This window comes from Microtus pennsylvanicus, chromosome 1, assembly GCF_037038515.1.
Source record: "Microtus pennsylvanicus isolate mMicPen1 chromosome 1, mMicPen1.hap1, whole genome shotgun sequence".
Lineage (NCBI taxonomy): Eukaryota > Metazoa > Chordata > Mammalia > Rodentia > Cricetidae > Microtus > Microtus pennsylvanicus.
Window position 1 is genome coordinate 63,380,213 of NC_134579.1, and position 25,554 is coordinate 63,405,766.

The 25,554-nt window shown below is 46.2% G+C and overlaps 1 long non-coding RNA gene across 7 annotated transcripts in view; it reads left to right on the forward strand.

Annotated features, from left to right (window-relative positions):
- LOC142839420 (uncharacterized) overlaps positions 1-21,728 on the forward strand; it is a 58,709-nt gene extending 36,981 nt beyond the window's left edge. Inside the window, exons 3-7 of one of the 7 annotated variants that reach the window (XR_012908743.1) lie at positions 3,606-3,722; positions 7,365-7,463; positions 16,028-16,147; positions 16,919-17,031; positions 20,171-21,728. This is a non-coding gene — a long non-coding RNA (uncharacterized LOC142839420). The remainder of the gene's footprint in view (positions 1-3,605; positions 3,723-7,364; positions 7,464-16,027; positions 16,148-16,918; positions 17,032-20,170) is intronic. The other 6 variants (XR_012908745.1, XR_012908747.1, XR_012908749.1 and 3 more) reach the window with 6 other exon arrangements.
- The last annotated feature ends 3,826 nt before the right edge of the window (positions 21,729-25,554 follow it).

The following is a 25,554-nucleotide window of genomic DNA, read 5'->3' on the forward strand; positions in this document are numbered from 1 at the left end:
TTTACAACTGTCTGTAACTCTAGCATAAGGGATCAGACACCCACTTCTGGACCCCAGAGGTATCTGCATTCATGTGGGAACATACCCACAAGTAGCCACACACATGATTAAGACGCAAAGAATTTTAAAAAAATAGTAGGTCAGTAACTTAAGAGACCTATCAATTTAAATAGAGGATTTCTGTCAGTGTGCTGAACTTTGACCTCAAGAATTGATCTTTAATCCCCATATGCTGCATGTAACCATTCATATACCATCTCTAAGCTTTCTCTCCCACAAACCTTGTAACTTGCTTACGCTTTCTGGTTTTATCTTTATCTCTATTTCTCCATTTTAGAACATTCTAGCTCTTTCATGTTAGGACCAAAATCTTATTTTATCATGCAAAAAAAATTTCCTCCTTCCTACTATAAAATACTCTTCTTTTTTGCCTTCCTTATCAACAGGATAACCTCATGCTTCTCATATTTCCTTCCTCCCCTCTCTCACTTTCTTTCTGTTTTTACTTTATTTTCTTTCTTAAAATCAAGAGACAGAACAGTGTAACTTTACTATCTTATTAAGGGAGCGAATCCAAATTGTAGTCTTGGTGTACTGTAACAAACTAGGAGTCCCTGTCCGCACGAATGGACGGGTGAAACTATAGTGATTTGCCTGTTGTTAGATCTTAGCAAACGCTTGTTTTCCTTCAAGGGCTCTTTTACATTTTTTCCTTGAAAAGGTTTGAGAGAGAAAGTTACATTCCATTAAGAGCCTGCCAAAATAAGTGAGTTCCCAAATGACCTGGGCAGTGAATAATCTGTGTCAACAAGAGAAAGCATAAGAGAAAATACACAGAGGCTCAAAACCCTTCACATCTTAGGCCAGCACATGCAGCTCCAGCCACAGAAGGCATTTGGGTGTTTATCTAGTTGTGCAGGAACGGGATGCCAGGTTTCTATGGGGTGAGGATTTTAATCTTCATTCCGTTCTCCATCCTTCTATCAACCTCCCATATATCCATTGGAAGTGAGCTTGAGTGTCACAGCTCTGGAGCTGCAAAGACATCCTGACTTATCGGGAAGCTGGGATATACCTAGAACCGCAATAGGACAGCTCAGCCATAGAGGGAGAGGTATCCTGACTTGTCAGGAAGCCAGGCTACCTGAAGTTGGGGTGTGGTGGAAGATGGTCTCCCCGCAGGATATATCAATTCTGCTCTTCTCATGGAGAGCCACTATAGCTGAATAATGCTCTGTTCCCCTAAGGGAACGTTCTAGCAGAGCTATCTGCTTGTTCTTCTGCCACCCAAGATGTTACTCCTGCTACACTCCGCTGAAGGGAAGCCCCTGCAGAATGTACTAATCTCCTCAGGGCTCTAGCAAAAAGTTATTACTTTTTCTGCTCAGCCTTTGTTCAACCCTCCTAAGGGAATGTTTCAGCAAGGTTCTTCCGCTCTGTTCTGCTCAGCCTTGCTCAGCCCCCTAAGGGAACATCTCAACAAGGTTCTTCCGCTCTGTTCTGCTCAGCCTTGCTCAGCCCCCTAAGGGAACATCTCAACAAGGTTTTTCTGCTCTGTTCTGCTCAGCCTTGCTCAGCCCCCTAAGGGAACATCTCAACAAGGTTTTTTCTGGTCAGTCCCCTAAAGGGATGTCCCAGCCATGCTCTTCTATTCTGCACCAGCGAATGAAGAGCATCACCCAAGACTCTTTGAGAAAGAGATTTATTTGGAAAGGAGTCCAGGAGAGTGGCTGCCTCTGCGAGGGTGGTGAAGGGCAGCCTGCAACTGAACTGGCAGAGGGGCTTATATACGGCTTCTTAAGGGCAGAGTTTTCCCAGGGTGAAGATTTTCTGCTCAGGGATTGGTTAGTTTAGTTGGTCAGGGGCAGAGATAGCTCTGATTTCAGGGCCAAACTGTTTTCCCCCCCACACACACTGGTCCTTTTTAGCCTTTTGACTCTAATCTTAGGACCAGGGCATTTTTCTTTCACTGGCTCTGATTCTAGGGACAAAGTGTGTTTCTTTGGCACTCACTGGTTTCAGTCAGGGAATGTTTCTTTGGTTCTGGATTCAGGGACAAAGTGTTTCTTTCTCTGTCTCAGGTCTCAGACCTAGGGTGTGTTTCTTTCACGGGCTCTGGGTTCAGGGTTCCCTCTCCAGGTGTTCTCTCTCTCTCTCTCTCTCTCTCTCTCTCTCTCTCTCTCTCTCTCTCTCTCTCACACACACACACACACACACACACACACACACACACACACACACACACACAATGGCTTAAATAGCCTTAACTATTTGCTTTTTCTCTCCACTGAGTTATGTGGTCAGCCTGCTCATGTCAGAGAGTTTTGGAAAATACTTTGAGACAGACATGTTCGGGTCTGAACTGGGGTGGAGGGTGCTTTGCCTACATACATGTCTGTGCACCATGCATGTGAATTGCCTATGGAAAGAAGAAGAGAACTCTGGGTTCCCTGGGACTAGAGTTATAGACGACTGTGAGCCACCATGTGGGCATTAGAAATTGCATCTGGGTCCTCTGGAAGAATGTCCATTGCTCTTAATTGCTTTTGTTTGTTTGTTCATTTGTTTTTGAGACGGGATTTCTCTATAGCTTTGAAGCCTGTCCTGGAACTAGCTCTTGTAGATCTGGCTGGCCTCGAACTCATAGAGATCCACCTGCCTCTGCCTCCCAAGTGCTGGGATTAAAAGTGTGTGCCACCACTGCCTGGCCGTTGCTGTTAATTGCCGAGCCATCTCTCCAGCACTCCTCTGCCTTAACTTATCCTTTTTCTTTGGCCTAATGTGACTTCTGGAGGTCGCCATGGATTGTTTCTTCATCACCACTCTTAATAGGCAGGGATGGGGTTGTCGAAGTCAAGCTGGCACTTAAACGGTTTGCTCTGGTTCTAAACTCTGAACTTGGGTGTCAGACAACATCACATATAAATCAGTCATCTTGAGCCCTGTCTCGTCCACTGGTCTCCTGGTTCAAACAGATCCTTAATCAATGTGTATGGATTCATATCTGGGATTCCTAGAGTGCCGCAATGAACCCTGGGCAGTGCTGAGTGCTGTGGGCTGATCCTTCCCAGTTATGGAAGTCTTCCCAGCTGGAAAAGGCAGTTGGAACAATAAATCAATTTGCCAGATGCTTCCTAATTGGCGTTCTTCCAAGTTTTCCTCTCCACCAAAAAGGACGAGGTTATGGCATGCAGCCCGATTCAATGCCCTTGTGCTTCAGCCTGCCTGGGACAGCTGTGGCCACCTACAGGAACTAACCCAGAATAGGTTAAGTGTTAGATATGCGATCAAGGAATTAATTCCCTATAACACCCCAAAGGAAATTTGCTCAGGAGATACCTCAGGGCCTCTCAATGAAGTAGCTAAGAAGAGGACAGCTGGAGAGATGACTTGGTAGTTGAGAGCACTGCTCTTCCAGAGGACCCGGGTTCAATTCCCAGCACCCACACTGTGTTCACCACCATCTATAACTCTAGTTCAGGGACCATGATGGCCTCTTCTCCCTTCTATGGGCAATGCACTCAGCTCGGACACGCGTTCCTTCCAAGTGTGGTATCCAGGAGTCTGGCAGTTGCTAATGGTCATATGCCTTTGGCTTCCTCCAGCAACTCCTTGCCTGCCAGGCCCTGTCATCCACACCTCTGACACCATCCTCCAGCCGGTTCCTCCTGCCATGAAGACTTTCTCTAAACACGGAACCCCATGAAAGGATGAGGAAGGAGGTATGTTTTTCACCGATGCCCACTCTGTTGCCCAGCTCTTTGGCAGGGCTGTAAAGGGAGCTAGAAACAAGTCTGATTCTTTCAACTATCTCAGAGTTTCTTTTGGACTCGGAGCTATCATAGTTTGATTTTATTTTTCTGAACCGTGCTGAGGCTTTCTAGACAGCCGTACCATCTCATCCGCCCAGCCACGTGGGCCTTCTTGAATTTCACATTTTTCCCACTTGACTGAAGGATCATAAGCTATACTGGCTCCTGAAGGAAGAAAGTGTCGAAACAGTAGATATTTGGATTCTGCGTGCTGTCTCCCAGAACATTTCCTCAAATATGAACGCCTCAACAGTTGGTCCCCTTTGGTTAAGCTCTTCATTCCTGTGGCAGGTTGGGGGAAAATAGCCACAATAGTTTCCATTCCTTTTGTGAAGAAAGGGAGCCCCAGCTTCCTACTGCTCTTAGAGAAATTGTAGTAAGATAGGCATAACACATGTTTTCACCATTGTAGCGTTTGTCTTTGAAATGTGTGCTTCTGTGGCATTACGTCCATTTACATCTTTGTGCCACCACCAACTCTGCTCATCTCCAGGACTTTTTCTTCTTGCAGCTGCTCAGATGGAAGGGTCCCTTTGCACTGCCCCTCCACTCAGTCCTCAGCAACAGCCCCTGTGCTTTGTGGCCCTAGGAAGTGAGGACTTGGAGCTGGTGGTAGCAGAATCCCACGGCTCTTGTCTTTTCACAACTAGCTCCTTTTACTTAGCACAGCCTCCTTAAGGCTAACCCACATCACAGCACATGTCAGATCAGTCCGCCTCTTAGAGGCAGAATGATGGGTACTCCATCATACACACTTTGTGTGTTCAGGCATCTGCTGATTGACACTTGGATTGCCTCCCTCATTTTGCAATTACGGAGATGCTGCTAATGCAGTCAGTGGGTGTACAAACATCTGTTTGGAAACCTGACCTTAATTCCCTCAAGCATATACCTAGCATTGGGATTTCTGATTCAGACAGCATTTCTGTTTAACTTTAAGGGATTGTCGGGTCATTTTCCATGGTGACTATACTATACCATGTGCCATTCCCACAGCTAAAGCATAAGCCTTCAGTTCTTCTAAAGCCTCACTGTTATTCGTTATGTTTGTTGTGGGTTTTTGTTTGTTTTTAACACTTTAATTTTGAAAATAACTATCGTAACAGGTACAAAGGAGCATCCCCTTGTAGCTTTAAGTCCCATGTCCCTAATGGTTACCTCACCTTTTCACATGTTTCCTGGCCTCTTGTACATCGTTGGAGTGAAATCTAGCCAAGTTCTCCACCCCTCAGTCGGGGATGGCCATTATACTGACCAACTTTCCCATTTTCATAGTGAAAATCTGACATTCTGGGAAACCCCTCAATTCCAGGCAAACTGGGCCAACTGGTCACCCCAGGTGGCTTTTGTCACTCTTTGGAGGATACTGTTGGAGGAGGCTGCTTGTTTGTTTCCCGGCTGCCCAGAAACGGAAATAATCACACAGAAACTGTATTAATTAAATAACCGTTTGGCCTATTATCTCTAGCTTCTTATTGGCTAACTCTTACATACTAATTTAACCCATTTCTATTATTCTGTGTATTGCCACGTGACTGTGGCTTACCAGCTAAAGCTTTAGCGTCTGTCTCAGGCAGGGTACATGGCTTCTCTCTGACTCTGCCCTTCTTTCTCCCAGCATTTAGTTTAGTTTTCCCTGCCTACCTCTATTCTTTCACCCTATCAGGCCAAACCAGTTTTCTTTATTAAGTCACCAATCGTATTCACAGCATACAAAAGGGAATCCCACATCAGGACACAGAGCTGGGAAGTGACAAGGGACTGGAGAATGGCTCAGCAGTCAAGAGGGCGTATTGCTCTTGCAATACATTCCCAGCACCCATATGATGCCTCACAACCATCTGTAACTCCAGTTCCAGGGGATCTGGTGGCCTCTTCTGGCCTCCGTGGGCCCTGGCATGTGTGTGGTGCACATATATACCTGCATGCAAACATTCATGCACATAAAATAAAATCTTTAAAATATTTAAAAGCGACAGGCACAGGTTTCAACCTAACCTCCACAGGACTCTGAAGCCCCCTCTTTTCTACCCTTGGAAATCTGAGCTTCACAAACAAGCTTATGCTCACAGGGCCAGAGAGGCGTGAGGCCCAGTCTGCCTGTGAGCTGCCAGGATTGAGAATAGAGCCAGCTGTGCCAGCTCACCACAGCTGCACAAGAGTCCAGAACTGCTCAGCCAAACTGGCCTGCACTAAAGAACTGCCCAGCTAGCTCGCAGCCTGGTATCCAAATAAATGACAATTGTTTTAAGCCTATAACATTTTGGATGATTTATTACTCAGTGAAACTCAGTGCCTGTGGTTCCACAGAAAGGATGCTATGGTCACCGTTTCTGTAGATCTTTGAGGTAGAGGGGACTCTCCTGGCAACCCCCACCCCATCCCCGCCCCCAGTGTCTCTACTTATTTAATCTTAGGGAGAAGGACTTCATCTCTCATTGAACTTCAGTGTGGTGGACCTGAAGTAGCCAAGTAGCCATCATTCTCTGGGCGCAAAATGACAAATGTTTTCTTTCTATCATAGTTTACCATGTATCATTGCACAGAAAGAAATATGCTCATTAGATTTAGAGGGTAAGGTGGCAGAAGGGCCCCCCTCTGCACCCCACATCCAGATACACCCTCCTACATGATCTCTATTTTCTCTTGTTGACCGCACAAGCCTGGAGAATTTTTGACTTACATCAAAGCTCTTTCTCCAGTTGGCTGAGGCTTCTGGAGGCGCGAGCCTCTGTGGGCAGCTGTAATGCAGACAAGCTGTTCTGACAGTGGAGTCTTCTCAGTGCATGTCCTGTTTGTCCCAGAGCTGTTCAGGGCCTGTCCTCCCTGCTGCTCAAGGTCAGGACCCTCAGGAGTCTTTTAAAGTCAGCCTATTTCTTACCAGAACTTCAGACTTTTCACCTTTTCAAGAAACAACTGTCTGGTGATGATGGCCCCAACTATACATAATGATTTTGTTTATTTGTTTGTTTGTTTCCTCTCCAGTCAGCCCTTAGAGGGACCTCACACTTACAGGGCTGCCCTGGCCTCCCAAACTGTCTGGTGGCTGAATCAATTCTCAGCCTCAGAGTGATGGGAATTCTTTTTTTTTTTTTTTTGAGTGATGGGAATTCTATTTGGGGCTCTCTTCTTAGCCGTGGGTTGCTAAACACAGAGCCACAGTGATGCCCACATGTTAGTAATGGTCTTTAGAAATCAATGGGTCTAGTGTTAGCACTTAGCGGATGAGGAACCTGAGGCATGGAGTTACCCAAGGTCTGGAGCTGGTCAGCTCAGTTACTGAGCAAAGTGGCCATATAGTTACAGCTAAAATCATGGTCCTCTGGCTGCTATTGGGACGTCCGTATTAGTGACTTTTCACATTGCTGTTCCCAAATACCTGATGAAAAGCAATCTGGTTTGGGGGGCGGTGGCTGAAAGGGTTTATTTTGGCTCACAGTGGGGAAGAAATTGGGGCTGGAGTGGTTTATAGCTGTGGGATTGGGGCAGATCAGGAAGCAGAGAGAAATAAATGCTGGCATCAGCTATTTTTATCCCTTTTTCCTTTTACAGCCCGAACCCCAAACTCATTGGATGCTGCTGCCTACATTCAAAGTGGATCCCCCCAACAGTTCATCCCTTCTAGAAAAGCCCTCATAGTTCCATTAGAAGGTACCTTATGAATCTTCAGGGGTTTCTTTACACCTCATGCAAATGAGGAGCTCGTGAGTGTGTGTTCGCGTGTGTGGGTGCACATGTATGTGCATGCGTGTGAAGGCCCCGGGTTGAAATCGGGCATCTTCCTCAACTGCCTATACTATAACCTTATATATCAAGACCAACTTTTTTAAAGAATGGAGAGCTCTCCACCATTTCAGCCAGCCTGGCCAGCCAGCTTGCTCCAGGGGTCCTGGAGGTGGGAGCTCCAGTCTTCAGGATGGCAAATGTTTTATTCACTGAGCCATCGCACCAGCAGCCCTCCCCCTCCCCTACTAAGTGTTACTTCATCCAGTCAAGCTGACAGTGAAAATGAATTACCATGGAGCCATCTCAGCTGTCCAACCACCGCTCTCTGCCGCTACTTCCCAAAAGCCTCAACACTTTGACTGGGTTTTTAACAAATGGGTTAGAGGAAGTGAAAGGAAATGAGGTTTTTTTTAGGCATCTGGGCAGCAGTCATGGGGAGTAGAGAGTGGTGTCCCCCAGGAGAGCAATCTCAGCGAGGGTCCTTTGGTATTCTCTTTGAGCTGAGAGCACCCCTCACACCTGCCCTATCCCCACCGCTGACAGAAATTCAAAAGGACAAAGGAGGCAAAGCTCTCACCCAAATCAGCACAGTGACAAACGCTGGAAGAGCCCTCTGTCCCCCACCTTTTCATCTTACTTTGTAAACATGTTTCTTATGAATATCTAAACGTCACCAGAGGAAAACCCATGGCTTATGAAATCTCTGCCTTTCTGGTCACTTTCTTCTGATGCTTGTCAAGTTTTCCTGTTGTAATAGGAATAAGTATTTCTTTAACCTTTTTTTTAAAAAAAATCTTTCTAAAACATTATTTCATATTTAGATTTTCTTGTGTTAATGGTTTTCATGTTTGTCTGTTTAAATTAGGATTCTGTAGCTATACTGTAAATGTGACATAATTTGTCTTCTAATTTGTCTCCAGTTGGATATTTGTATTATTTCTAACTCAGTAGAATTAATAACCCCGATATGGTTATTTTGTATCATTAGCTCTTCTGTCCCTTTGGGCTTACATATGCAGGATGAGCTTTCTGAGATTTGATCACAACTAAGTCTCCGTTCTTTCTATTGGCAAGGTTACTCTCCAAAGACACAATCAGTTCCAGGGCACCCAGCTCATTTAGATGTGCCATTATCCCAGCACAGAGTGGAGCTATCACTGACGCTTGTCATTTATATTCATTTTAGCCTGTCAAACTGGGGGAGGTAAAATAGTCAGGGACACAGAAAATATGTCAAAGGAGACAATTTGCAAGGTGGAACCAAGAAACAGAACTGGACGCCTATGAAGACAAAAGCTCCAAGTGGAACTGGCTGAATGAGGCTCGTTCACAATGCTCACCTGTCCAGGGCATGTCGAGGGCTGTCCTGGGTTGAACATTCAGGGCCAGTCAGGGTGAACACACATTCAGTAAATGTGTAGCAGAGCCCCTCACCTAAATGTGGTTTGTGATTTCTTTCTATTTTAGCGAGGGTACACATCCTTTCCTAGGTAGTGATCGTTTCCAGGCCTCACACGTCCTTTTCAGGATAGCTGACCATCTGCAGGGCTATTGTGACTACTTGTCCCAAGTACCTTTTCCTGTGGCTGTTGGGGGTGGATGTGTTCTTTTTCTTTTCCCCTGCACGGGCAGTCCTGGGTTGTATAAAAACGGAAGCTGAGCAAGCCAGAAAGCAGTGTTTCCTTCAGGTTCTTGTGCCGACTTCCCTCAGTAATGGGCAGTGACATAGAAATGGAAGCCAGGTGCCATCTGCTGTGAGGTGATGTTGCCAAGAGGGCCCTTGCAGAAGGGTTCTATGCTATTTAGGCTTTGACCAGACAAACCTCTTTTCTTCATAAGTATGCAGACTTGGGTATTTAAGTATAGTGATGAAAAGAGAAATACACCTGTTTGTTGTCAGTGCCATGGGAGCCTAAGAATATTTCAGCTCCGACTTCCCCTTACCCACAGACCTCCACACTCAAGAGGGCACCACAGGGAACAGTTCTGACGTATTATTCCTGGGCAGGCTGTTCTTCCTAGTTTGTTGGACCTACCAAGTTGCCAGTATCTAAACTGAGCAACTCAGAAGCCCCTGGAAATTGTGGTGGCCCAGGGAGCAGAGACAATGGCCCAGAGAGACCTGGCTATCTAGCTTTGCAGACCCATTTCTGCTTTTTCTCTTTCTTCATCCACTTGGAACATTTTTGGGAGCAGCTTCACGCAGCTTAAGTTTTGGGGTTCTCCTGCATGATTGGCAGGCCAAATATGAAGCCTGCACTAAGAAATCTCTTGATCACAAGGACCGCCCAGAAGCCTGGGACACGTGAAAAGTGATAATTTCCCTGGGGGAAGCCGAACCCCAGAAGGCCTGCTTGTAGGATGGAATAGCTCTTCTTATAAGAGACCTTTGCCTGAGTGTTTGAGAGATTCCCAGCCCTCGGGACTGGGATCAGTGGATTCTCTAGTCCTATACTTAGTATGTAAACACCCAGAGGGGTTAAGGGGCGGAGGAATTCTAGAATCCTCAACAACCTCAACAGAGTCCTTACCATTCTTCCAGCTGTGCTCAGCATATGGCTGGCAGATGATGTGACTGACTCTTCCAACAAGTCCAGTATCTGCCCCAGGGCTGAGACTATAGCTCTCTTTTCTCCCTGAGTACCCACAAATGATGGGGAAACAGTGGCAGTACACTCAGGATGGTCTGATTTTTCCAAGGAAGCACTAGACTGGCCGACAACTCAGTGCCCACCACTGAGGCGTCTCCTTTTGAGAATATTTTACTTACCCGTGAGTCTCTAGGCTTCAGAACAGACCCTTCCTATACAACTAGCATCTTCTTTGGTTTACTTTTTTTTGGGGGGGTGTAATACTTCTATATATCCAGGTGTCTATCTAGGTGCACGGTAGTGTGGGGTGTGCACGCCTGGCTGTGTGCATGTGGAACCCAGACGGTAATGTCAGTGTTTCCAGTACAGTGCTCCACGTTATTGTTGCAGCAGGGTTTCCTCACTGAATCTGGGTCTAAACAATTGGCTCGACAACAGGTCAGCGAGCTCCAGGGATTTGTGTGTCTCCATCCCTATGATGCTGGCGTTACAGGCATGCACGGCTATGCTTGTCTTCATATGTGGGTGCTGCGGATCTGAGCTCAGGCCCTCGTGTTTACGTAGCAAGCACTCTACATATTGTGCCATCACTGCAGCCCTCATATTGATCTCCTAAGATGTAACACAGCCTGCTTCCTGGCCTTGCTGATCTTGAAAGGAGAAGCCACCTGTCTCTTGCTCACCTCCTCCCACTCCAGAAGGATAACACTAGCTAGAGTCTTCTGTATGGCTCAGAGTGAAGTCCCTGAAAGGCTACTACAGTCTTTGGCCATGCTTGTCTTTGTATAAGACCTGTGGCTGGTCTCCAGTGCAGCCTGCAGACACTCCAAATGCTGGTTGTTACATTTAAAGGGGAACTGGAGGAATGGAAGGATAGTTAAGCTCCCAACACCTGCCCAGAGCAAAAGAAAATGAGAGGAATGAGGAGATGTTGAGACCTCATCTGAAGTGGGTTTTAGGTACAGAGAGATGAGGAAGTAAGTTTATTGTACTCTGGCCTCTGTAGACTTACCTAGCTCAAACAAAGGTACTTTGCAGGCCCTGTTGGGCTCCAAGCAGTATTGTGTCCTACCTACTGTCCTGGTCAGGGTTATCATTGTGTGATGAGACACAGTGACCAAAGGCACCTAGGGAGGAAAGGGCTTATTGGTTTATGCTCCACATTGCACATCATCATATCCAAAGAAGTTAAGGCGGGAACACAAACGGCAGGAACCTAGAGTCAAGAGCTGATGCAGAAGCCACGGAGGAATGCTGCTTACTGGCTTGCTCCCCATAGTTTACTCAGCCTGCTTACAGAACCCATGGCCACTAGCTCAGGGGTGTCTCCCCCCAATACAATAGGATTGGCGCTCTCACATCCTACAGGCTTGTCTAAAAACTAATGGAGGCGTTCTCTCAATGGAGGCTCCCTCCTCTCTGACTCTAGCTTGTATCAAGCTGACATAAAACAAGCCAAGACACCTAATTAACTTCAACTGTCATCTTGATGCAAACTAGAGTCACCCGGAGAGGGCAAACTGGTAGGGCATTGTCTTGATTGGTGACTGTGGCGGGAGAGCCTTGACCATTGGTGCTTGACGCGGGGGAGCCTCAGTCACTGGTGACTGGTGCGGGGGAGCCCAGACCATTGGTGACTGATGCGGGGGAGCCTAGACCACTGGTGATTGACGCAGGAGAGCCCAAACTATTGTGAGTTGTGCCATCTATAGGCAGGTGGGTCTGGGCTGTATATGAACACTTGGAGAGCATAGGTCTGGGAGTAAGCCAACAAGCAGCATTCCTCCGTGGTTTCTGCTTCAAGCTTCCTGCCTCGAGTTTCTGCCCTGACTTCCTTTGATGACATATGGCAACCTGGAAATGTAAGCCAAATAAACCCTTTCCTCCCCAAGTTGTTTTTGGTCAGATTGCTTTATCATAGCAACCTGATGACACCAGGACAGTATAAAACCCTTTCCCCCAAGGTGATAATGGACTTCTCTGTACCCCAGTGTCAGTGCAGGATGGGGACAGACTCAGGCCAGATAGGAAGAGCCACAGGACCAAGCAATCATACACATGAAGCCAGCAGCGGGCATTGTGTAGACTGCACAGTGCGGAACCCCGAGAGGAACAGCACCACACCCCATCACTTGAAGGCTTTGGCCTTGGAAGTAAGAGTGTTGGGAAAAGATATGGGATGTGAGACTAATGAGTACAGCAGCAGGGGAGAAGGGGACAGCTGCCGCTGCTACTGCCAGCCGAGCTGGGCCTTCTGGCCTACACAAAGCTGGAAGGTAACAATCACGTGAGCTGAACTTACTCTCAAAGTTATGGACGGGGTTGGAAGAATAGCTTATGGCAGGGCACAGACTTAGTACACACAAAGCCCTGGGTATAAGTTCTAACGGTAAAATAAATAAGTAATAAATTAAAGGAACACACACATACAAATAGAGTAGGGAGGGACCAGGCAGAGTTAGGGACCCGGAAGAGGGGTGGCAAAACCAGGTCAGTGCCAGAAGTCTGCTTGTACTGGACCAGAGTTCATCCCTTGGCCTCATGGTCTTCAGAGAAAGAGAAAGCAGTCGTTAGCAGAAGTCTCCCCGTCACAAAGCAGACTGTGTTTGGAAAGTCTTCACCCTCTCCTTGACCTTGGTGCTCAAGGTTTCAGCATGAGTCACCCCGTTCCCTGTACCAGCTTCTTTCTGTCTTCACCCCTAGCTCTGACGTGTCTAAACCCGTCCACACCCCCAGAGCTGAAGCGCCTGTCATCTTCACACCAAGGATGACTAACTGTGGCCTGCTCACAGGTTCCTAATTATCACAAAAGTGAAACTGCTACATGTCTTCAAGCTGAGTTTCGGGGAACAGATGGGTGGAAGTTGCAGAAGCCATGAAGACGTTGGGTGGCAATGAGCTAACCTTTGCCAGACCTTGCAATCCTCAGAGGCAAGGCCAAGTCACCGGGGAGCCAGACAAGGTGTCCTCCTTAGTGGAATTACCTTGTTAAGGCCGTTCTGACCGCCTCTGATTAGGTTCCCAGGCTCATTAAAATCCGTGTGCCTTCGACAGTTTCTCTTAAATCTGATTGGATCTACCTGCTGAGAATAGTCAGGGCTTTGCAGTGGCCAGTGCAAGCTAGATACTATCTCTTGGTTTGAATTCTTGTGACTGTTCCTCCCTACCCCCAGCCCATGTATGCTTGTGTGTGTGTGTATGCATGCACTGCCAACAATGCAAGTCACCATTTAGGTATGTTGGCTGGCAGGCCCTTTGTGCCAGCCCAGCCAAGTGTTTCTGGCCCAAACAAAGCCAGAATAAAAAGTCCAAGCCACTTGAGCTGAATTTCTCTAAAACTTAGGGAGTGACAGGACATGAAAGACACTTAGATTAGACCGAGAGAACCGCAGCTAAGAGGCCTACCAAAGGAGAATGAAGGGGAGGCTCTTACCCCCTCTGATATTAAGACATATTAAAGCCTTACACTATCAACAGTAGTCAAAACAACACACAAAAAGACCAATGGAGCAGAGCAGAAAGCTCTGATGAAGAATCGTGTGTGTCAGAACTTGAAGGATGGAAGTAAAATCAGCGCAACAGAGCTCGGAAAGCTATCTGTGCCATCTAAGAAACTCTATTAAGACAAAATTTCAAAAACAAAAAACAAAAGTTTGTAAGTTTGACTATATCAAAATTAGGAATTGTCTAACAAAAAGTACATCGCTGATAAGCTAACAGACTGGTGGCAGAATAAGTACAGATATCTGTAATATTTTCTAAGAACTTGTCGTTTGTAGCATGTATGCATGGTATGTGTTTATATGTGTATGATGTGGGTATGTGTGAGTGTGGGCATGCATGTGCTGGAAGAGGTCAAAGGAGTTTGTTCCCTCCTTCCACCTTTAAACGGGTCCTCGGGATGGAATTCAGTCACCAGGTTTGTGCACCAGGTGCTTTTTTTACCTGCTGGATCATCTCCTGGGCATGTAGTGCCAATTCTAATTGGTTTAATAATAAAAACCCGAGTCAGCCCAGTCGGTGGCGGCGCATGCCTTTAATCCTTGGGAGGCAGAGAATCTCAGTGAACTCGAGGCCACCCTGGTCTACAAAGTGAGTTCCAGGACAGACAGCCAGGACTGTTACACAGAGAAATCCTGTCTTGAAAAAACAAACCAAAAACAAAAATCCAGAGTCAGATGTTAAGGGGTGAAAGCTGAAAAATCAGAGAAGCAGAGCAGTCCGCCTCTACGAAATCCTCAGACTTAACGGGGTATCCTGTCTATGCAAGTCCTCAGACTGAGTGCTGTCTCTGTGAATCTCAGACTGAAACCACAGTTCCTGTCTCCACCCGCCTTATATTCCTCTCTCCACCCAGCCATATCACTCCTGTCCCCACCTCCCTGGTGCTGGGATTAAAGGTGTGAGCCACCACTGCTTGGCTCTGCCTCCCTTGTAGACTGATTCAATCTCGTAGCCCAGGGTGGCCTTAAACTCACAGATGCCCTTCTGCCTCTGTCTCCCGTGCTAGAATTAAAGATGTGCACCACCACTGCCTGGCCTCTATGGCTAGCTCTGCACTCTGATCTTCAGGCAAGTTTTATTTGTTAAAGCACAAACAGAATATTACACGGGCCCCTATACTTGTAATATCTAAATGAATGAGGATTTGATGAGAAGAATCTGGAAGGATTTTGGACACTTATGACTGGGATAGGAAAAGGGAGAGAAACAGATGTTACATAAATAACATTCCCTAAAGCTGGCAGGTTGCCACATGTCATTTCCCTGGGTCGCAGGCCCAGAGATGCAGAGCTGTGTGGTCTGGAAGTTGCCTTATGGGTAGCAGTGACCAAGTGAGAGAAACAATAGACTGGACAGTTAAGGAGTTTAAACTACGCTCCACTGTAGCCCAGGCCTCTACCAATGCCATGGGGTATTCGTCTCTTCAGAGACATGGAACCCCTGCATGACGAGTCACTGAGTGGATGCTACCCCCACGAGTGGGTCACAAATTAGGGTGAAGCGGCTTCCTTCGGCCAAAGGCAATCCCCATAAAGGATCTGGATCTTCCGTGCTTTCAGAGGCCAACACTCTGGCAGCTGAGAACTGAGCATCTAATTTCTAAGCAGGGACCTGACCTGAGCGGTGCACTCCACATCCACCACGGCAGGTGAAAAAGCTGCAGGAGAAATGCAGATGAAAACAAGATGCTACCTCCTGCCTTCGTTAGGGATAAACTATGTGGTTTATTTAATTTATCATTATCATTCAGGTATTCCAGGGATGACTATACAGCAGAACTGAGGTCTGCATAGCAGCATAAATGGATTTAGGAGCAGCAGCAAAAGAATAAACAAGGGGGAAAGTGAGAAACAATGAGCTAGAACACACACATAAATTAACACTGTGAAGAAATAACTTTTGCAATAAAGAATGCAAGTCAAAGGCGGCATACTACACACCTAAGAATTATTGTGCCTTGCACAAGAAAATAGAATTCAAGAACAGACAGAAATGGGAACAAGGAAGTAAATACATCTCCAAAAGGTGTTTTCCAGGGACCAATGGTGCTTATATCCTTGAGTCAAGAGGGAAGGTTAGCTGAACCCTCTTCACCGGAACTGTAAAGAAGCAGTGGCAACAGCTACCTCTGAAGCTCCGAGACAGCAAGTTCAGACTCCCTGCCTTCTCTCGCCGAGATTTCCTGAAAGGTCACAGGCTGAGTCATCCGCAAATCACAGGGCCCTGCCACACACCGCTTCTTGCTTTTTACCTGTGAAAGAAATGACATCCACCTCCAATGTTCAGTGGGTGAAAAGCTTGGCACCTGCACAAAGGTTCATGCCTCTGCTGGCGGGTGGCTGTTTCTCATTCTCTCGCTACCCTAAGAATCTTGCTTCCTTTGGTTCCCACCAGAGCCACTGCCTCAGCTGAAATGCGTCACCTCCAGTGCCCCTTGGAGCAAAGTCAGCGCGGCAGGTAGAAGAAACAGCCAACTTAAAGCAGTGTCTCAGAGCTTGCCCACCGCTGCAAATGGTGGGTATCTGATGAAAAGGGGCTCACTGGCAGGTTGCCTCGATGGTCTGTTAAGACCCCTATCCTAGTGGAAATGAGGAGGGTGCCTCCTCTGCTTCTGAATTGATCTACATGATACAATAATTACAGAGAAACTGCAGTGTAACGAGACTTGCCAAGTACTCAGGTTCTGTTCCTCACAGTGCCTGTTGCCAGCCCCAATGACCTCTATTCAAGGTCAGGTTACAGTCCGAAGTGTGGACTAGAGATTAACAATGACAGAATCAGAGGATAGCTGATCTGGGAGGACTGGAGGAGAAATCAGGAAGTCGGTCTGGCCACACGTACTGCTTCCAACCTCCTGGCCTGCATTAGGTCCTTAGTCCCATTTGACTCTTTGCCTTTCTCAGTTATCTCCAACACTGTACCTCTCCCATCAATGGAATACCTAGGAAACTGAGAATCCCAGGATATATGGGAAAGGAGGTCTGTTTGGGTATCACATTTTACTTTGTTTTCCTTTTGGGTCAAGAATGAAAACTTGTAAGGTTGCTTCAGGATTGACCCTGGAGCTCTCAAGGCAAGACGGTATTCTAGTTCAGATATGTAGCATCCTCTCAAGAGGCTCTCCTGATGGGAGCATGGTGCCTAACTGGTAGTGCTGCTTTGGGGAAGGTGCTGGGAACCTTGGGAGGGAGTCCCTAGTGAAAGGAGGTAAGTCACTGGTGGTGGGTCCTTTGGGGCTGTGTCTTCCCTGAGCTCCTCCTGAATCCCATATTCACTGTTTCCTAGCCACCACGACATAAAGCCTGCCTGCACCACATCGTCCCTCCGTGAAGGCTGATGTCTCTGAAACCACGGTTCTCGGAAGCCTCCCCTCTTGCACCTTGTGTCTTATCCCAGTGGTAAGAAAAGCAGTGGATATGGATGGGCCTCTTTTAAAGCTGTGCAAAGTCACCAGTGGACGAGCGAATGGGCACATGTCTGCAGAGCTGGCTCCCTTCTCCACAACCTTTTCCCTTCTTTCGTATTGGATAACTGGAGATCATGATAGGACCCAGAAGATCTGACCACTGCTCCAGCTCAGACTTCTTTTTATTGGGCAATCAGTCTTAAGCAAGAAGACATTGACCTCCCACCTTCTGCTTCTTTGACTGTACTCCTGCATGCTTAGACATGGAACTATAAAATCTGTCTTGGTAGTGTTCATATCAGCCTTCTCTAGCCTTTGGGGAGTAAAAACTATTTTTAAATAGAAAATTATAAGAAGAAATAAAAACTTGGCTTATAATTCCATGATCCAGGTAAGACCTGTTAGCATCCAATAGATAAGGGAGTAAGCGCATAGTTAAAGAATAGAATCGACATGAAAACAGACCAGATGAAAATGAAAGACCGCCCTCTCCGGTTTCCTCTCCTTTCTGCAGTAAGAACTCACAGAAGAGCTTCATCAAGAGAGACTGTGTCTCCTAGGAATGCCAGAGGCCACACCCATAAACTCTCTCAAACATGACTGCCCAAACATGAGCTGCACAGGATGACCCAACAGGACACTAAAGCGGATGGGAGGAAGCTTAGGAGGTCTCAGCCCACAGGCGAGTGGGGAGTGCTGAGGAAACAGTCTCCTAAGGGAAGAGCACACAGACCGGACCATGAAAACACACTTACAAGTAACAGTCTGCAGAGGCAGTGGGTTGTATCTATCTGTTTAGGAATGTATGTATTTACCTATAATTATGTAACAACAATTAATAAAAAAAAGAGACCACAAATTTGAAAAAGAGCAAGGAGGGGTATAGGAGAGGATTGGGAAGGGGAAAAGGGAAGGGGGAAATGATGAAATTATGTTGTAATCTTAGAAGATATAAGAAACAAAAATCCCACTTTGGAAAGTATGCATACACATTTACATGGAGCCTTTTTAGAAGCGTGCAAAAGTAGCCATGCTGTAAATAGTATTCTTGAATTTTTCCTTTTCAACTTATGTATGTGCCTAAAATCTACTTAATTCATCTAACAGCTAAATAGCAGCTCCTCGAATGGTCTCGCAATCCAGGCCAAATGGTTTTGCATTTTTTCTTCTTTTATGAACACTAATGTGTCCTCTTGTCCCTGGAATTTCCTCCTGAGAGCCAGGCTTGGCCAAGAGCTTCAATTCAGGTGCCAACCAGAGAGAGAAGTCCCCACGCCATCAAATGTTCAGGGAAAAACCATTATGAAATGGTCACGAGAAATGTGTTTACTTGTTTCCATTTTTGGAGAAAATTTCCATAAACAACGGCCAGTTTGACACTTATGTTGATGGTTGAACATTTCTGACAAACCTCAGTGTTTTCATAGATAAAATTCCAGATTTAGAGAGGACCTGAAGGTCATTTGGTCTGGACCCACTTAGAAATTCCTCCTACAGGCTTTTGCGTTATTTATTTTTGCCATTTCATAACATGGAACAGCTCTCACTAATGGAAAATTTTCCCTCATTTTCACGGAGCGGTTCTTTCTTCCTCCCCATATTAAGAAACTGAATCTTATTTAGCGTTCTAGCAGAGGCACTAATGAGAGTCAAGGAAGAAATTAGAGAGGTGTCCCACGTTCAATTTTAAGGAATTTCATGACTGTAAAAGCACACAACTTGTAAATAGCACAGCAAATATAAAATGCCACATTCATAACGCACTAAGGGGCTTCCTACCAGAGGGACATAGTCTCTCCTGTCTGAAGACGCCAATCAACACTGCTCTGTGTTCCCGGGTGCCGACCTAGGACTCCACAGGCAAGACTCCCAGTGTTGAACGCTCTTCTTGAACAAGAGAGGCTCTGAGGCAGTGTGAAGCTAGCGGGCAAACAAGCCCAGCATTCACACAACACAATGCTACCAGCGCCTGAGTGGCTATATCACACATTCAATCGGGGAGATGATTATATTTAAGCTACAGTCTTATGATGACACAGGAAAATCACAGTTCGTCAGACAGTAAACTAATATTATGTACTTAAGTATTTTAAAGCAATTTGTGTCTTTTGGTGAAGAAGAGGCCAAAATAACAATTAGAATTTTTAGAAATTAATAAATATGTGGCATTTGAAACTAATAAAACGTATCCGTGCACCCAAAGTAATGTGCACTCCCAAGATAATTAGTTCTGCCCAGGCTGTCTGGATCAGTAAATCAAACAAAACCAAACCAAAACACTAGAAGCTAACATACAAGAAGACATTTTAAAACTGTAGACATTAAAGAAGGAAAAAAATGCTTTAGGCACATTGATTTCCTTACAAAAGCCTTTAATGTGAAGATATATAAGCAAAATAAGAATCAGGGTGGAGGGAACCTAAAGATGGGTACGTGAGAATAGGTTAATATCTTAATAATTCTATTCTCTCTAAAGCATTTCACAATAGGGCGCTGCAGTTCTTCAGTTTATGACAAAAACATCTTCTAAAAAGTCAGTCCTAATGTTGAAGCTAAGAGACATTTTTTAAATTATTGGTACTATACGGTAAAACACAAAGACCCGTTTAAATAAAAGCAGGGTAATATCTCATTGGGCAGTAAACCCAAGAGGTTTTTTTTATTCCTCTCCATATCTATATCCAATGGAGACATTATAGGTGTACAACTTCTAAGCAGATATAAATTTTTAAGGGCAAAAGCCGTGATTTGCTCAAGAATACAGTTGTTCACATATCACACAGGATGTCTTAGAGCAGATTCCAGCTTGCTGAGCTTCCGATGGTAAAAACGCTAAGCTATTGCCTCTGCTATTGTCTAGTGGGTTGTTCCTTCCTTACTCTGCGGACTCTGGAGGCACACACTGTGGAGAAGTCACCCTCCACTACCGCTCCTCTTCGCACAGTTGGATCGCGTCGATAGAACCTTCAAGCCCTTAAGATGCAAGGCCTGGCAAAAGCCGCCCACAAAGCCGGTGATCAGTGTTCTGCTGGATAAATTCTGCTGCTTCGTCAGTTAGATTGTTAATTCAGATGTGGCTTTATTTCCTCGCTCCTTAATCTGTCCTTTTGCTTTGTTTACGTCTTTTCCAGCACCCTTCAAATTGATCTGCACACAACCAGTGACTGGCAACCTGTGGGAGAAGAGAGCCACCGCCTACGACATTTGCTACTAGTTTGCCAGGCTCCAGGAATGAGCGTCCTGCACATCAGCTGATTCCACTCATCACCATCTGGGGAGATGATGAATATTTTTCTACCCTGGGTCTAGAACTCTGGCCGAATACTGGATTCCTCTAGTGGTGTCTTCTTGCACACTGTGTTATGTCAACACTTCCTAGGAGTCCCCATGGCTTTCACAGACTTAGAGAAGGGGGTCTCTGACTGCCAATAGCCAGTTAGGTGGAGAGGCAGCCACCCTCCTCTATCCAGCACTTTCCATGACCAGTTCTTAAAGCTCTGCGTTGGCCTTAGCTCTGCCCTTGAAGTAGCCTTGAATTAATGTCCTTTCCCATGGCTGTTCTCCAGACATTTGAAGACTTTACTCCAAGTCTACTTTTTATTCATTTAAATGCCCCCCCCCAAGGGAGCAGAGTGATAGCTTGCTTGTCTTGGAAGATTGAGGACCTGAGTTCAACCCCCAGAACCTGTGTTAATAAAGAGAGTGAGGAAGGAGGAATGGAGGGAGGAAAAAAGGGAGGGGAAAAATTGAACACAAATGTTTGTAATCCTAATGCTGGGGAGTTGGAGAGTGGAGATGGTATCACCGGGGCTCATTGATCAATGAACTTAGTTTAACTGATGAGATCCAGGCCAGTCAGAAACCTGTCTCAAGAAACAGTGTGGATGGTGTATCTAGATTGCTGACCTCAGGATTCCAAACACATGCTCCTACATGCGTGCACACACGAATGCCCACACACGCACACAACAAATTTAAAAATTAAAATTAAAAAAGGCCTCCTATCCAATTATGTTCCAAACCTTGTGTTAACCACACTGTGTACCCCACAAAGGCTCATGCTGAGTCATTATTATTGTTTGCAGTTGCTGTAGATCCTAAAAGGGCTTTGCATATGCTAGGCATTTAATAAATAACGCTGAATGAATGCAAGGCAAAGATCAGTCTCTGTGCGCCAGGAAGTCTGCCTGTAGTGGGAGCGAGGAACACAGTCAAAGGTAATTATAACCCAGGAGTAAAGAGCGACAAGAGGCTAAAGAAAAGGGGAGGTCCTCAGCCAGCATTCCTCCTCGTCCCTTCTCCACGGAAGCTCCTAGCACACCATCTTGTTAGGACATGTCCGCTTGCCTCTCCTCCTGTATACTTAGCTCCTCCTCAGCTATGAATCCCTGATGTTTAACACAGGCTCTCACCTTGGGGAAGTATGTTACGGTTCCTATAATTCATGGATGGTTGGGTAGATCAGTGGATGAGTCTTTCCCCAAGGAAAATCATAGGAAATGGGCTGGAGACATACGCACTGCCCTTCCAGAGGACCTGAGGTTGGTTGCTAGCACACACAATTGCCCATAACTCCAGCTCCAGAGGGACCTACCACCTCTGCACGACCCCCAGGGCACCAGCACTACTGTGCACATAGCCCCCTTTCAACACCCCATACATAATCTTTAAAATAAAGTAATTTTGTAAAAAAAAAAATGAAGAGAACTGATTTTATTGGTATAAGCTGCTTTCTTTCTTTCTTTCTTCTTTGGGTGCTAGGTGTCGAACAGAGGACTAAGCATGCACCCTACTTGAGTTACACCCTCACTTCTCGACTTCAAGCTCTTCTTGCCCTAAGCTTTATCAATACAAAACCTTCACAGAATAGAAGTGACGGAACCAGCAGTGGGAGGAAGACGTCTAAATGTTCCACACAGCCTCACCTCTCTATCCAATGCCTTCAGCACACACTTCATCAGCGCCCGCGCTGCGTCTGGAACACTACCAGACACAACAGCAAGGCAGGCAAGATACGGTTTATCCTGTTTAGGACAGCCGAGGCCTTACTGGTGACAGTGTGCTCTGAATGAAGGACAAGGTGGTCAGGGAAACCTCCCGGAGGGGGAGGGGGGATTGTGCAGGTCAGGATATTCTGGGCAAAGGGGGCAGTGTGGCAAAGCCCTGAGGAGTGGGAACACGGCAGTTTAGGAATATAGGCGATCCTGTCTGTAGGTTCTGTAGCCACAAGCACCAACAGCTGTACTTACAAAATAATCAGGAAGAAAGCTTGATCTGGAACTGAAAATGTGCAGGCTTTTTTCTCGTCACTATTTGCTAATCAATTCAATAGAACAGTCATTTGCATAGCACAGTGGTATCGGTAGCATGAGGGAGCTTGGTGTGGCTTGCCACAGAGCAGTGTGTCATGGAATGCCCCCGTAGTCCTAAATACTTGGGACTGAGGCAAGAGGGACACTTGAGCTCAGGAGCTCAAAGCCAAATTAGGTAATATAGTCAGACACTGGAAAATAAGTAAATAAGGATGAATGTATGTATGTTATCTGCAGTAGGACCTGTTTTACACAGGGACTTGAGAACCTGAGAACTCTGGTACCCATGAGGGTCTTTGCTATTGACTGGGGAGTGAAGGAAGTGGAAGACAGAGCAAGGCCAGAAAGGGCTTTACATGGCTGCTAAAAAATTTAGACTTCAAGGATGAGGGAGTCATTGGAAAGAAATATAAAAGCTCTATACAATTGGATTTCTATTTTAGAAAGTTATTGTGTTAGTCAGCCTTCCCTTACAGTACCAAAGACCTGATAGAGTCAACTTGCAAAGAGAAAAGGTTCTATTGGACCTAAAGTCTTGGAGGTTCTGGTCTGTCATTCACTGGACCCATGGTTTTGAGCAGGTGGTAAAGTAGCAGCGACAGGGACAGTGTGTGGCACAGAAGAAAAAAAAAGGAGGGAGTGAGGGTCCCATTACCTTTTGAGGGCTCATTCCCAGGGACTAAAACCTCCCATTAGGCTCCTCCTCCTAAAGGATCCATCGCTTTCCAACAATGCCAAGCTGGGGACCAAGCCTTTACTATATGGCCTTGGCAGAACAGTCCAGATCTAAACTATAACAGCTCCTTTCATAGCCATGTAGAAAATGAACTGGAGGAACAAGAACGCTGGAGGACAGCTCCCCTGGGAGATGAGTTGGAACATACGTAAAAAGTAAACCGAGGGAAGAATGACTTAAGAGACACTGGACAGTGTGTCACACTACACTGACTCTCCAGATGTGGGCGGCTGGACGTGTCATCGAGCAAGGGAGAGAGATGAAGAGATGGGAAGTCCGGTAGCAGTGACTCACACCTTTAATCCAAGCATGTGGGAGGCAGAGGCAGGAAGATCTCTGAGTTCCAGGCCAGCCTGGCCTACAGAGTGAGTAGTTCTTGAAGACCTGGATAAATCCAGACTCCTCTAGCAGAAAAAATAGAACCAAAAATCTAAGCAGGAAGAGAAGAGCCAAAAATCTAGGTTAGCCGGTTCCGTGACAGTTTTAGGAACTAGCTGAAGATAAAGTTAGATTATAATCTTGAGAATAATCTTGAGAAACAGGGACTTACCCCCTTGTGATTATCACTGGTATTTTCGGAATTTTTCAATGATCACTGGTATTTTCATAATTTTCCAATGACACCCTCTCCACCCCCTTTGGATTACTGGGTTGTGGTTTCTTCCCTTAAATACCCCTTCTCCCAGCTACTCGGAGTCGAACTCTCTACCCACGCATGGGAAATGAGTTTTGGCCCCAGTGCACTGGCTCCTGTCCTGTCAATAAACCTCGTGTGATTGCAGCAAGGACGGTCTCTTGTGAGTTCTTGGGGGTCGTGTTATCCTGAGACTTGAGTGAGAGTCTCCCCGCTCCGGAGGTCTTTTAGTTCCAGGTCAGCCAGGGCTACAGGCTACACAGAAAAAAACCCTGTTTGAAAATTCTCCCCACCCGCAACAACAACAACAAAAATAAATAATAAATAGAAAAAAAATTGATTGGGAATGAGTGAATTGGGAATGGAGAGTTGAAGGAGCCTGGGAGACATCTGGGCCTAGAGATCTACAAGCCAGATGGACGTGTGGGTCACAAGCTCCAGGAACAGGACTGAGCTGAGAGATCCAGGAGTAGAGGGACACAGGAGGAGTATAGGGAAGGAGAAAGGGCCACCTGAAAGTCTCGGATCAAAGAGTTCTCTGGGTAGCTTCCTGTCCTAAAACAAATGAGGACCCAGGAATTCTCTCCGAGCACTGGTGTTACTCATGAAAACAGAAATCGGAAGCATCAGGAGTGCTGACTGGGGAGGGGAATGGCGTTTGGGTGACCCTTTGGTAGCAACAAAGCCACAGAGATTCCTGGATGAAGGGTGACAGCTGCAGTGAGACTTGCCAGAGCTTTGTGATCTTGCTTATTTGAGATGACGTTTGTGCTTGCCTCTTTTACCCCGCCTCTAATTCTGGGGTCTTGTATAAAGCTGCAGAATGCTGTGAGAACCATTGCATCAGCATCCGTGTGTCCCTGTCTGCTTCTGTCTTCAGCAGGACAAAAGCCCTTTCAAGTCTTTGCAAGTTTCAAGCATCGGAGCCACACAAAGCCCACTCAAGCCCAAAGCATGTGTAAAGCTGTCTCCTGGCTGGGAGGAATAAAAATCAATATTTTCCAAGATCTGAATTATTCAAACGCTATACCCCAGAAGTGATTCATAACCCAAAGAGAGCTTTGGTAGGAGAATGGCGGCTGTAGAGTTGTGTAAACAGTGTTTAGCTCACAATTCCCTGAGCAATCAGTCAGAGGACTGGAAAAAGATGAGACCGCAGCATCATTCTGATACAGAGTCCCGAGGAGAGCCCAAGGGACCTGGGCTGCTAAGGCATCTAGACATAGAGCTCAGGCCCCTGGGCTCTCCAAGTGCTGGTGTCGTCAAGAATTCCTAGGCTCTTTGCACATGGGAGGGTCAGGTTACATTGGTGATGGGGGAAAGGGTGATTCAGATGCTCCCCTATAGAACAGAATGAATGATCTTCTATGAGAAAGGTGTCTGTAGTCTTATATCCTTGGCCCAGACGACTACTTTGTGTGGATGTATATATCTATTATTGGGACTGCTTAGGGCATGTGCCACCAAGACTGTGACTCATTGGGAGGACTGTTCTGGAAGCCGATGACAAAGTCCAGAATGTGGCTCATTTGGTGAAAACTCATCTTTTTAGGTTTTTGTTGTTGTTTTGAGACAGGGTTCCTCTGTACCACCCTGACTGTCCTGGAACTCACCCTGTAGACCAGGTTGGACTCAAACTCACAGAGACCCACCTGTCTCTGCCTCCTGAGTGCTGGGATTAAAGGCGTATGTCACCACCACCTGGTGAAAATTCATCTTAATGGAAGAAATAGCAAACGCAATGGAGATAGAGGGAGGGGGAGAGCACAGGGGATATCCCGTGAACTCGCCTGGGTTATGAGTCAGGCTCTCACGTCACTGTGACAAAATATC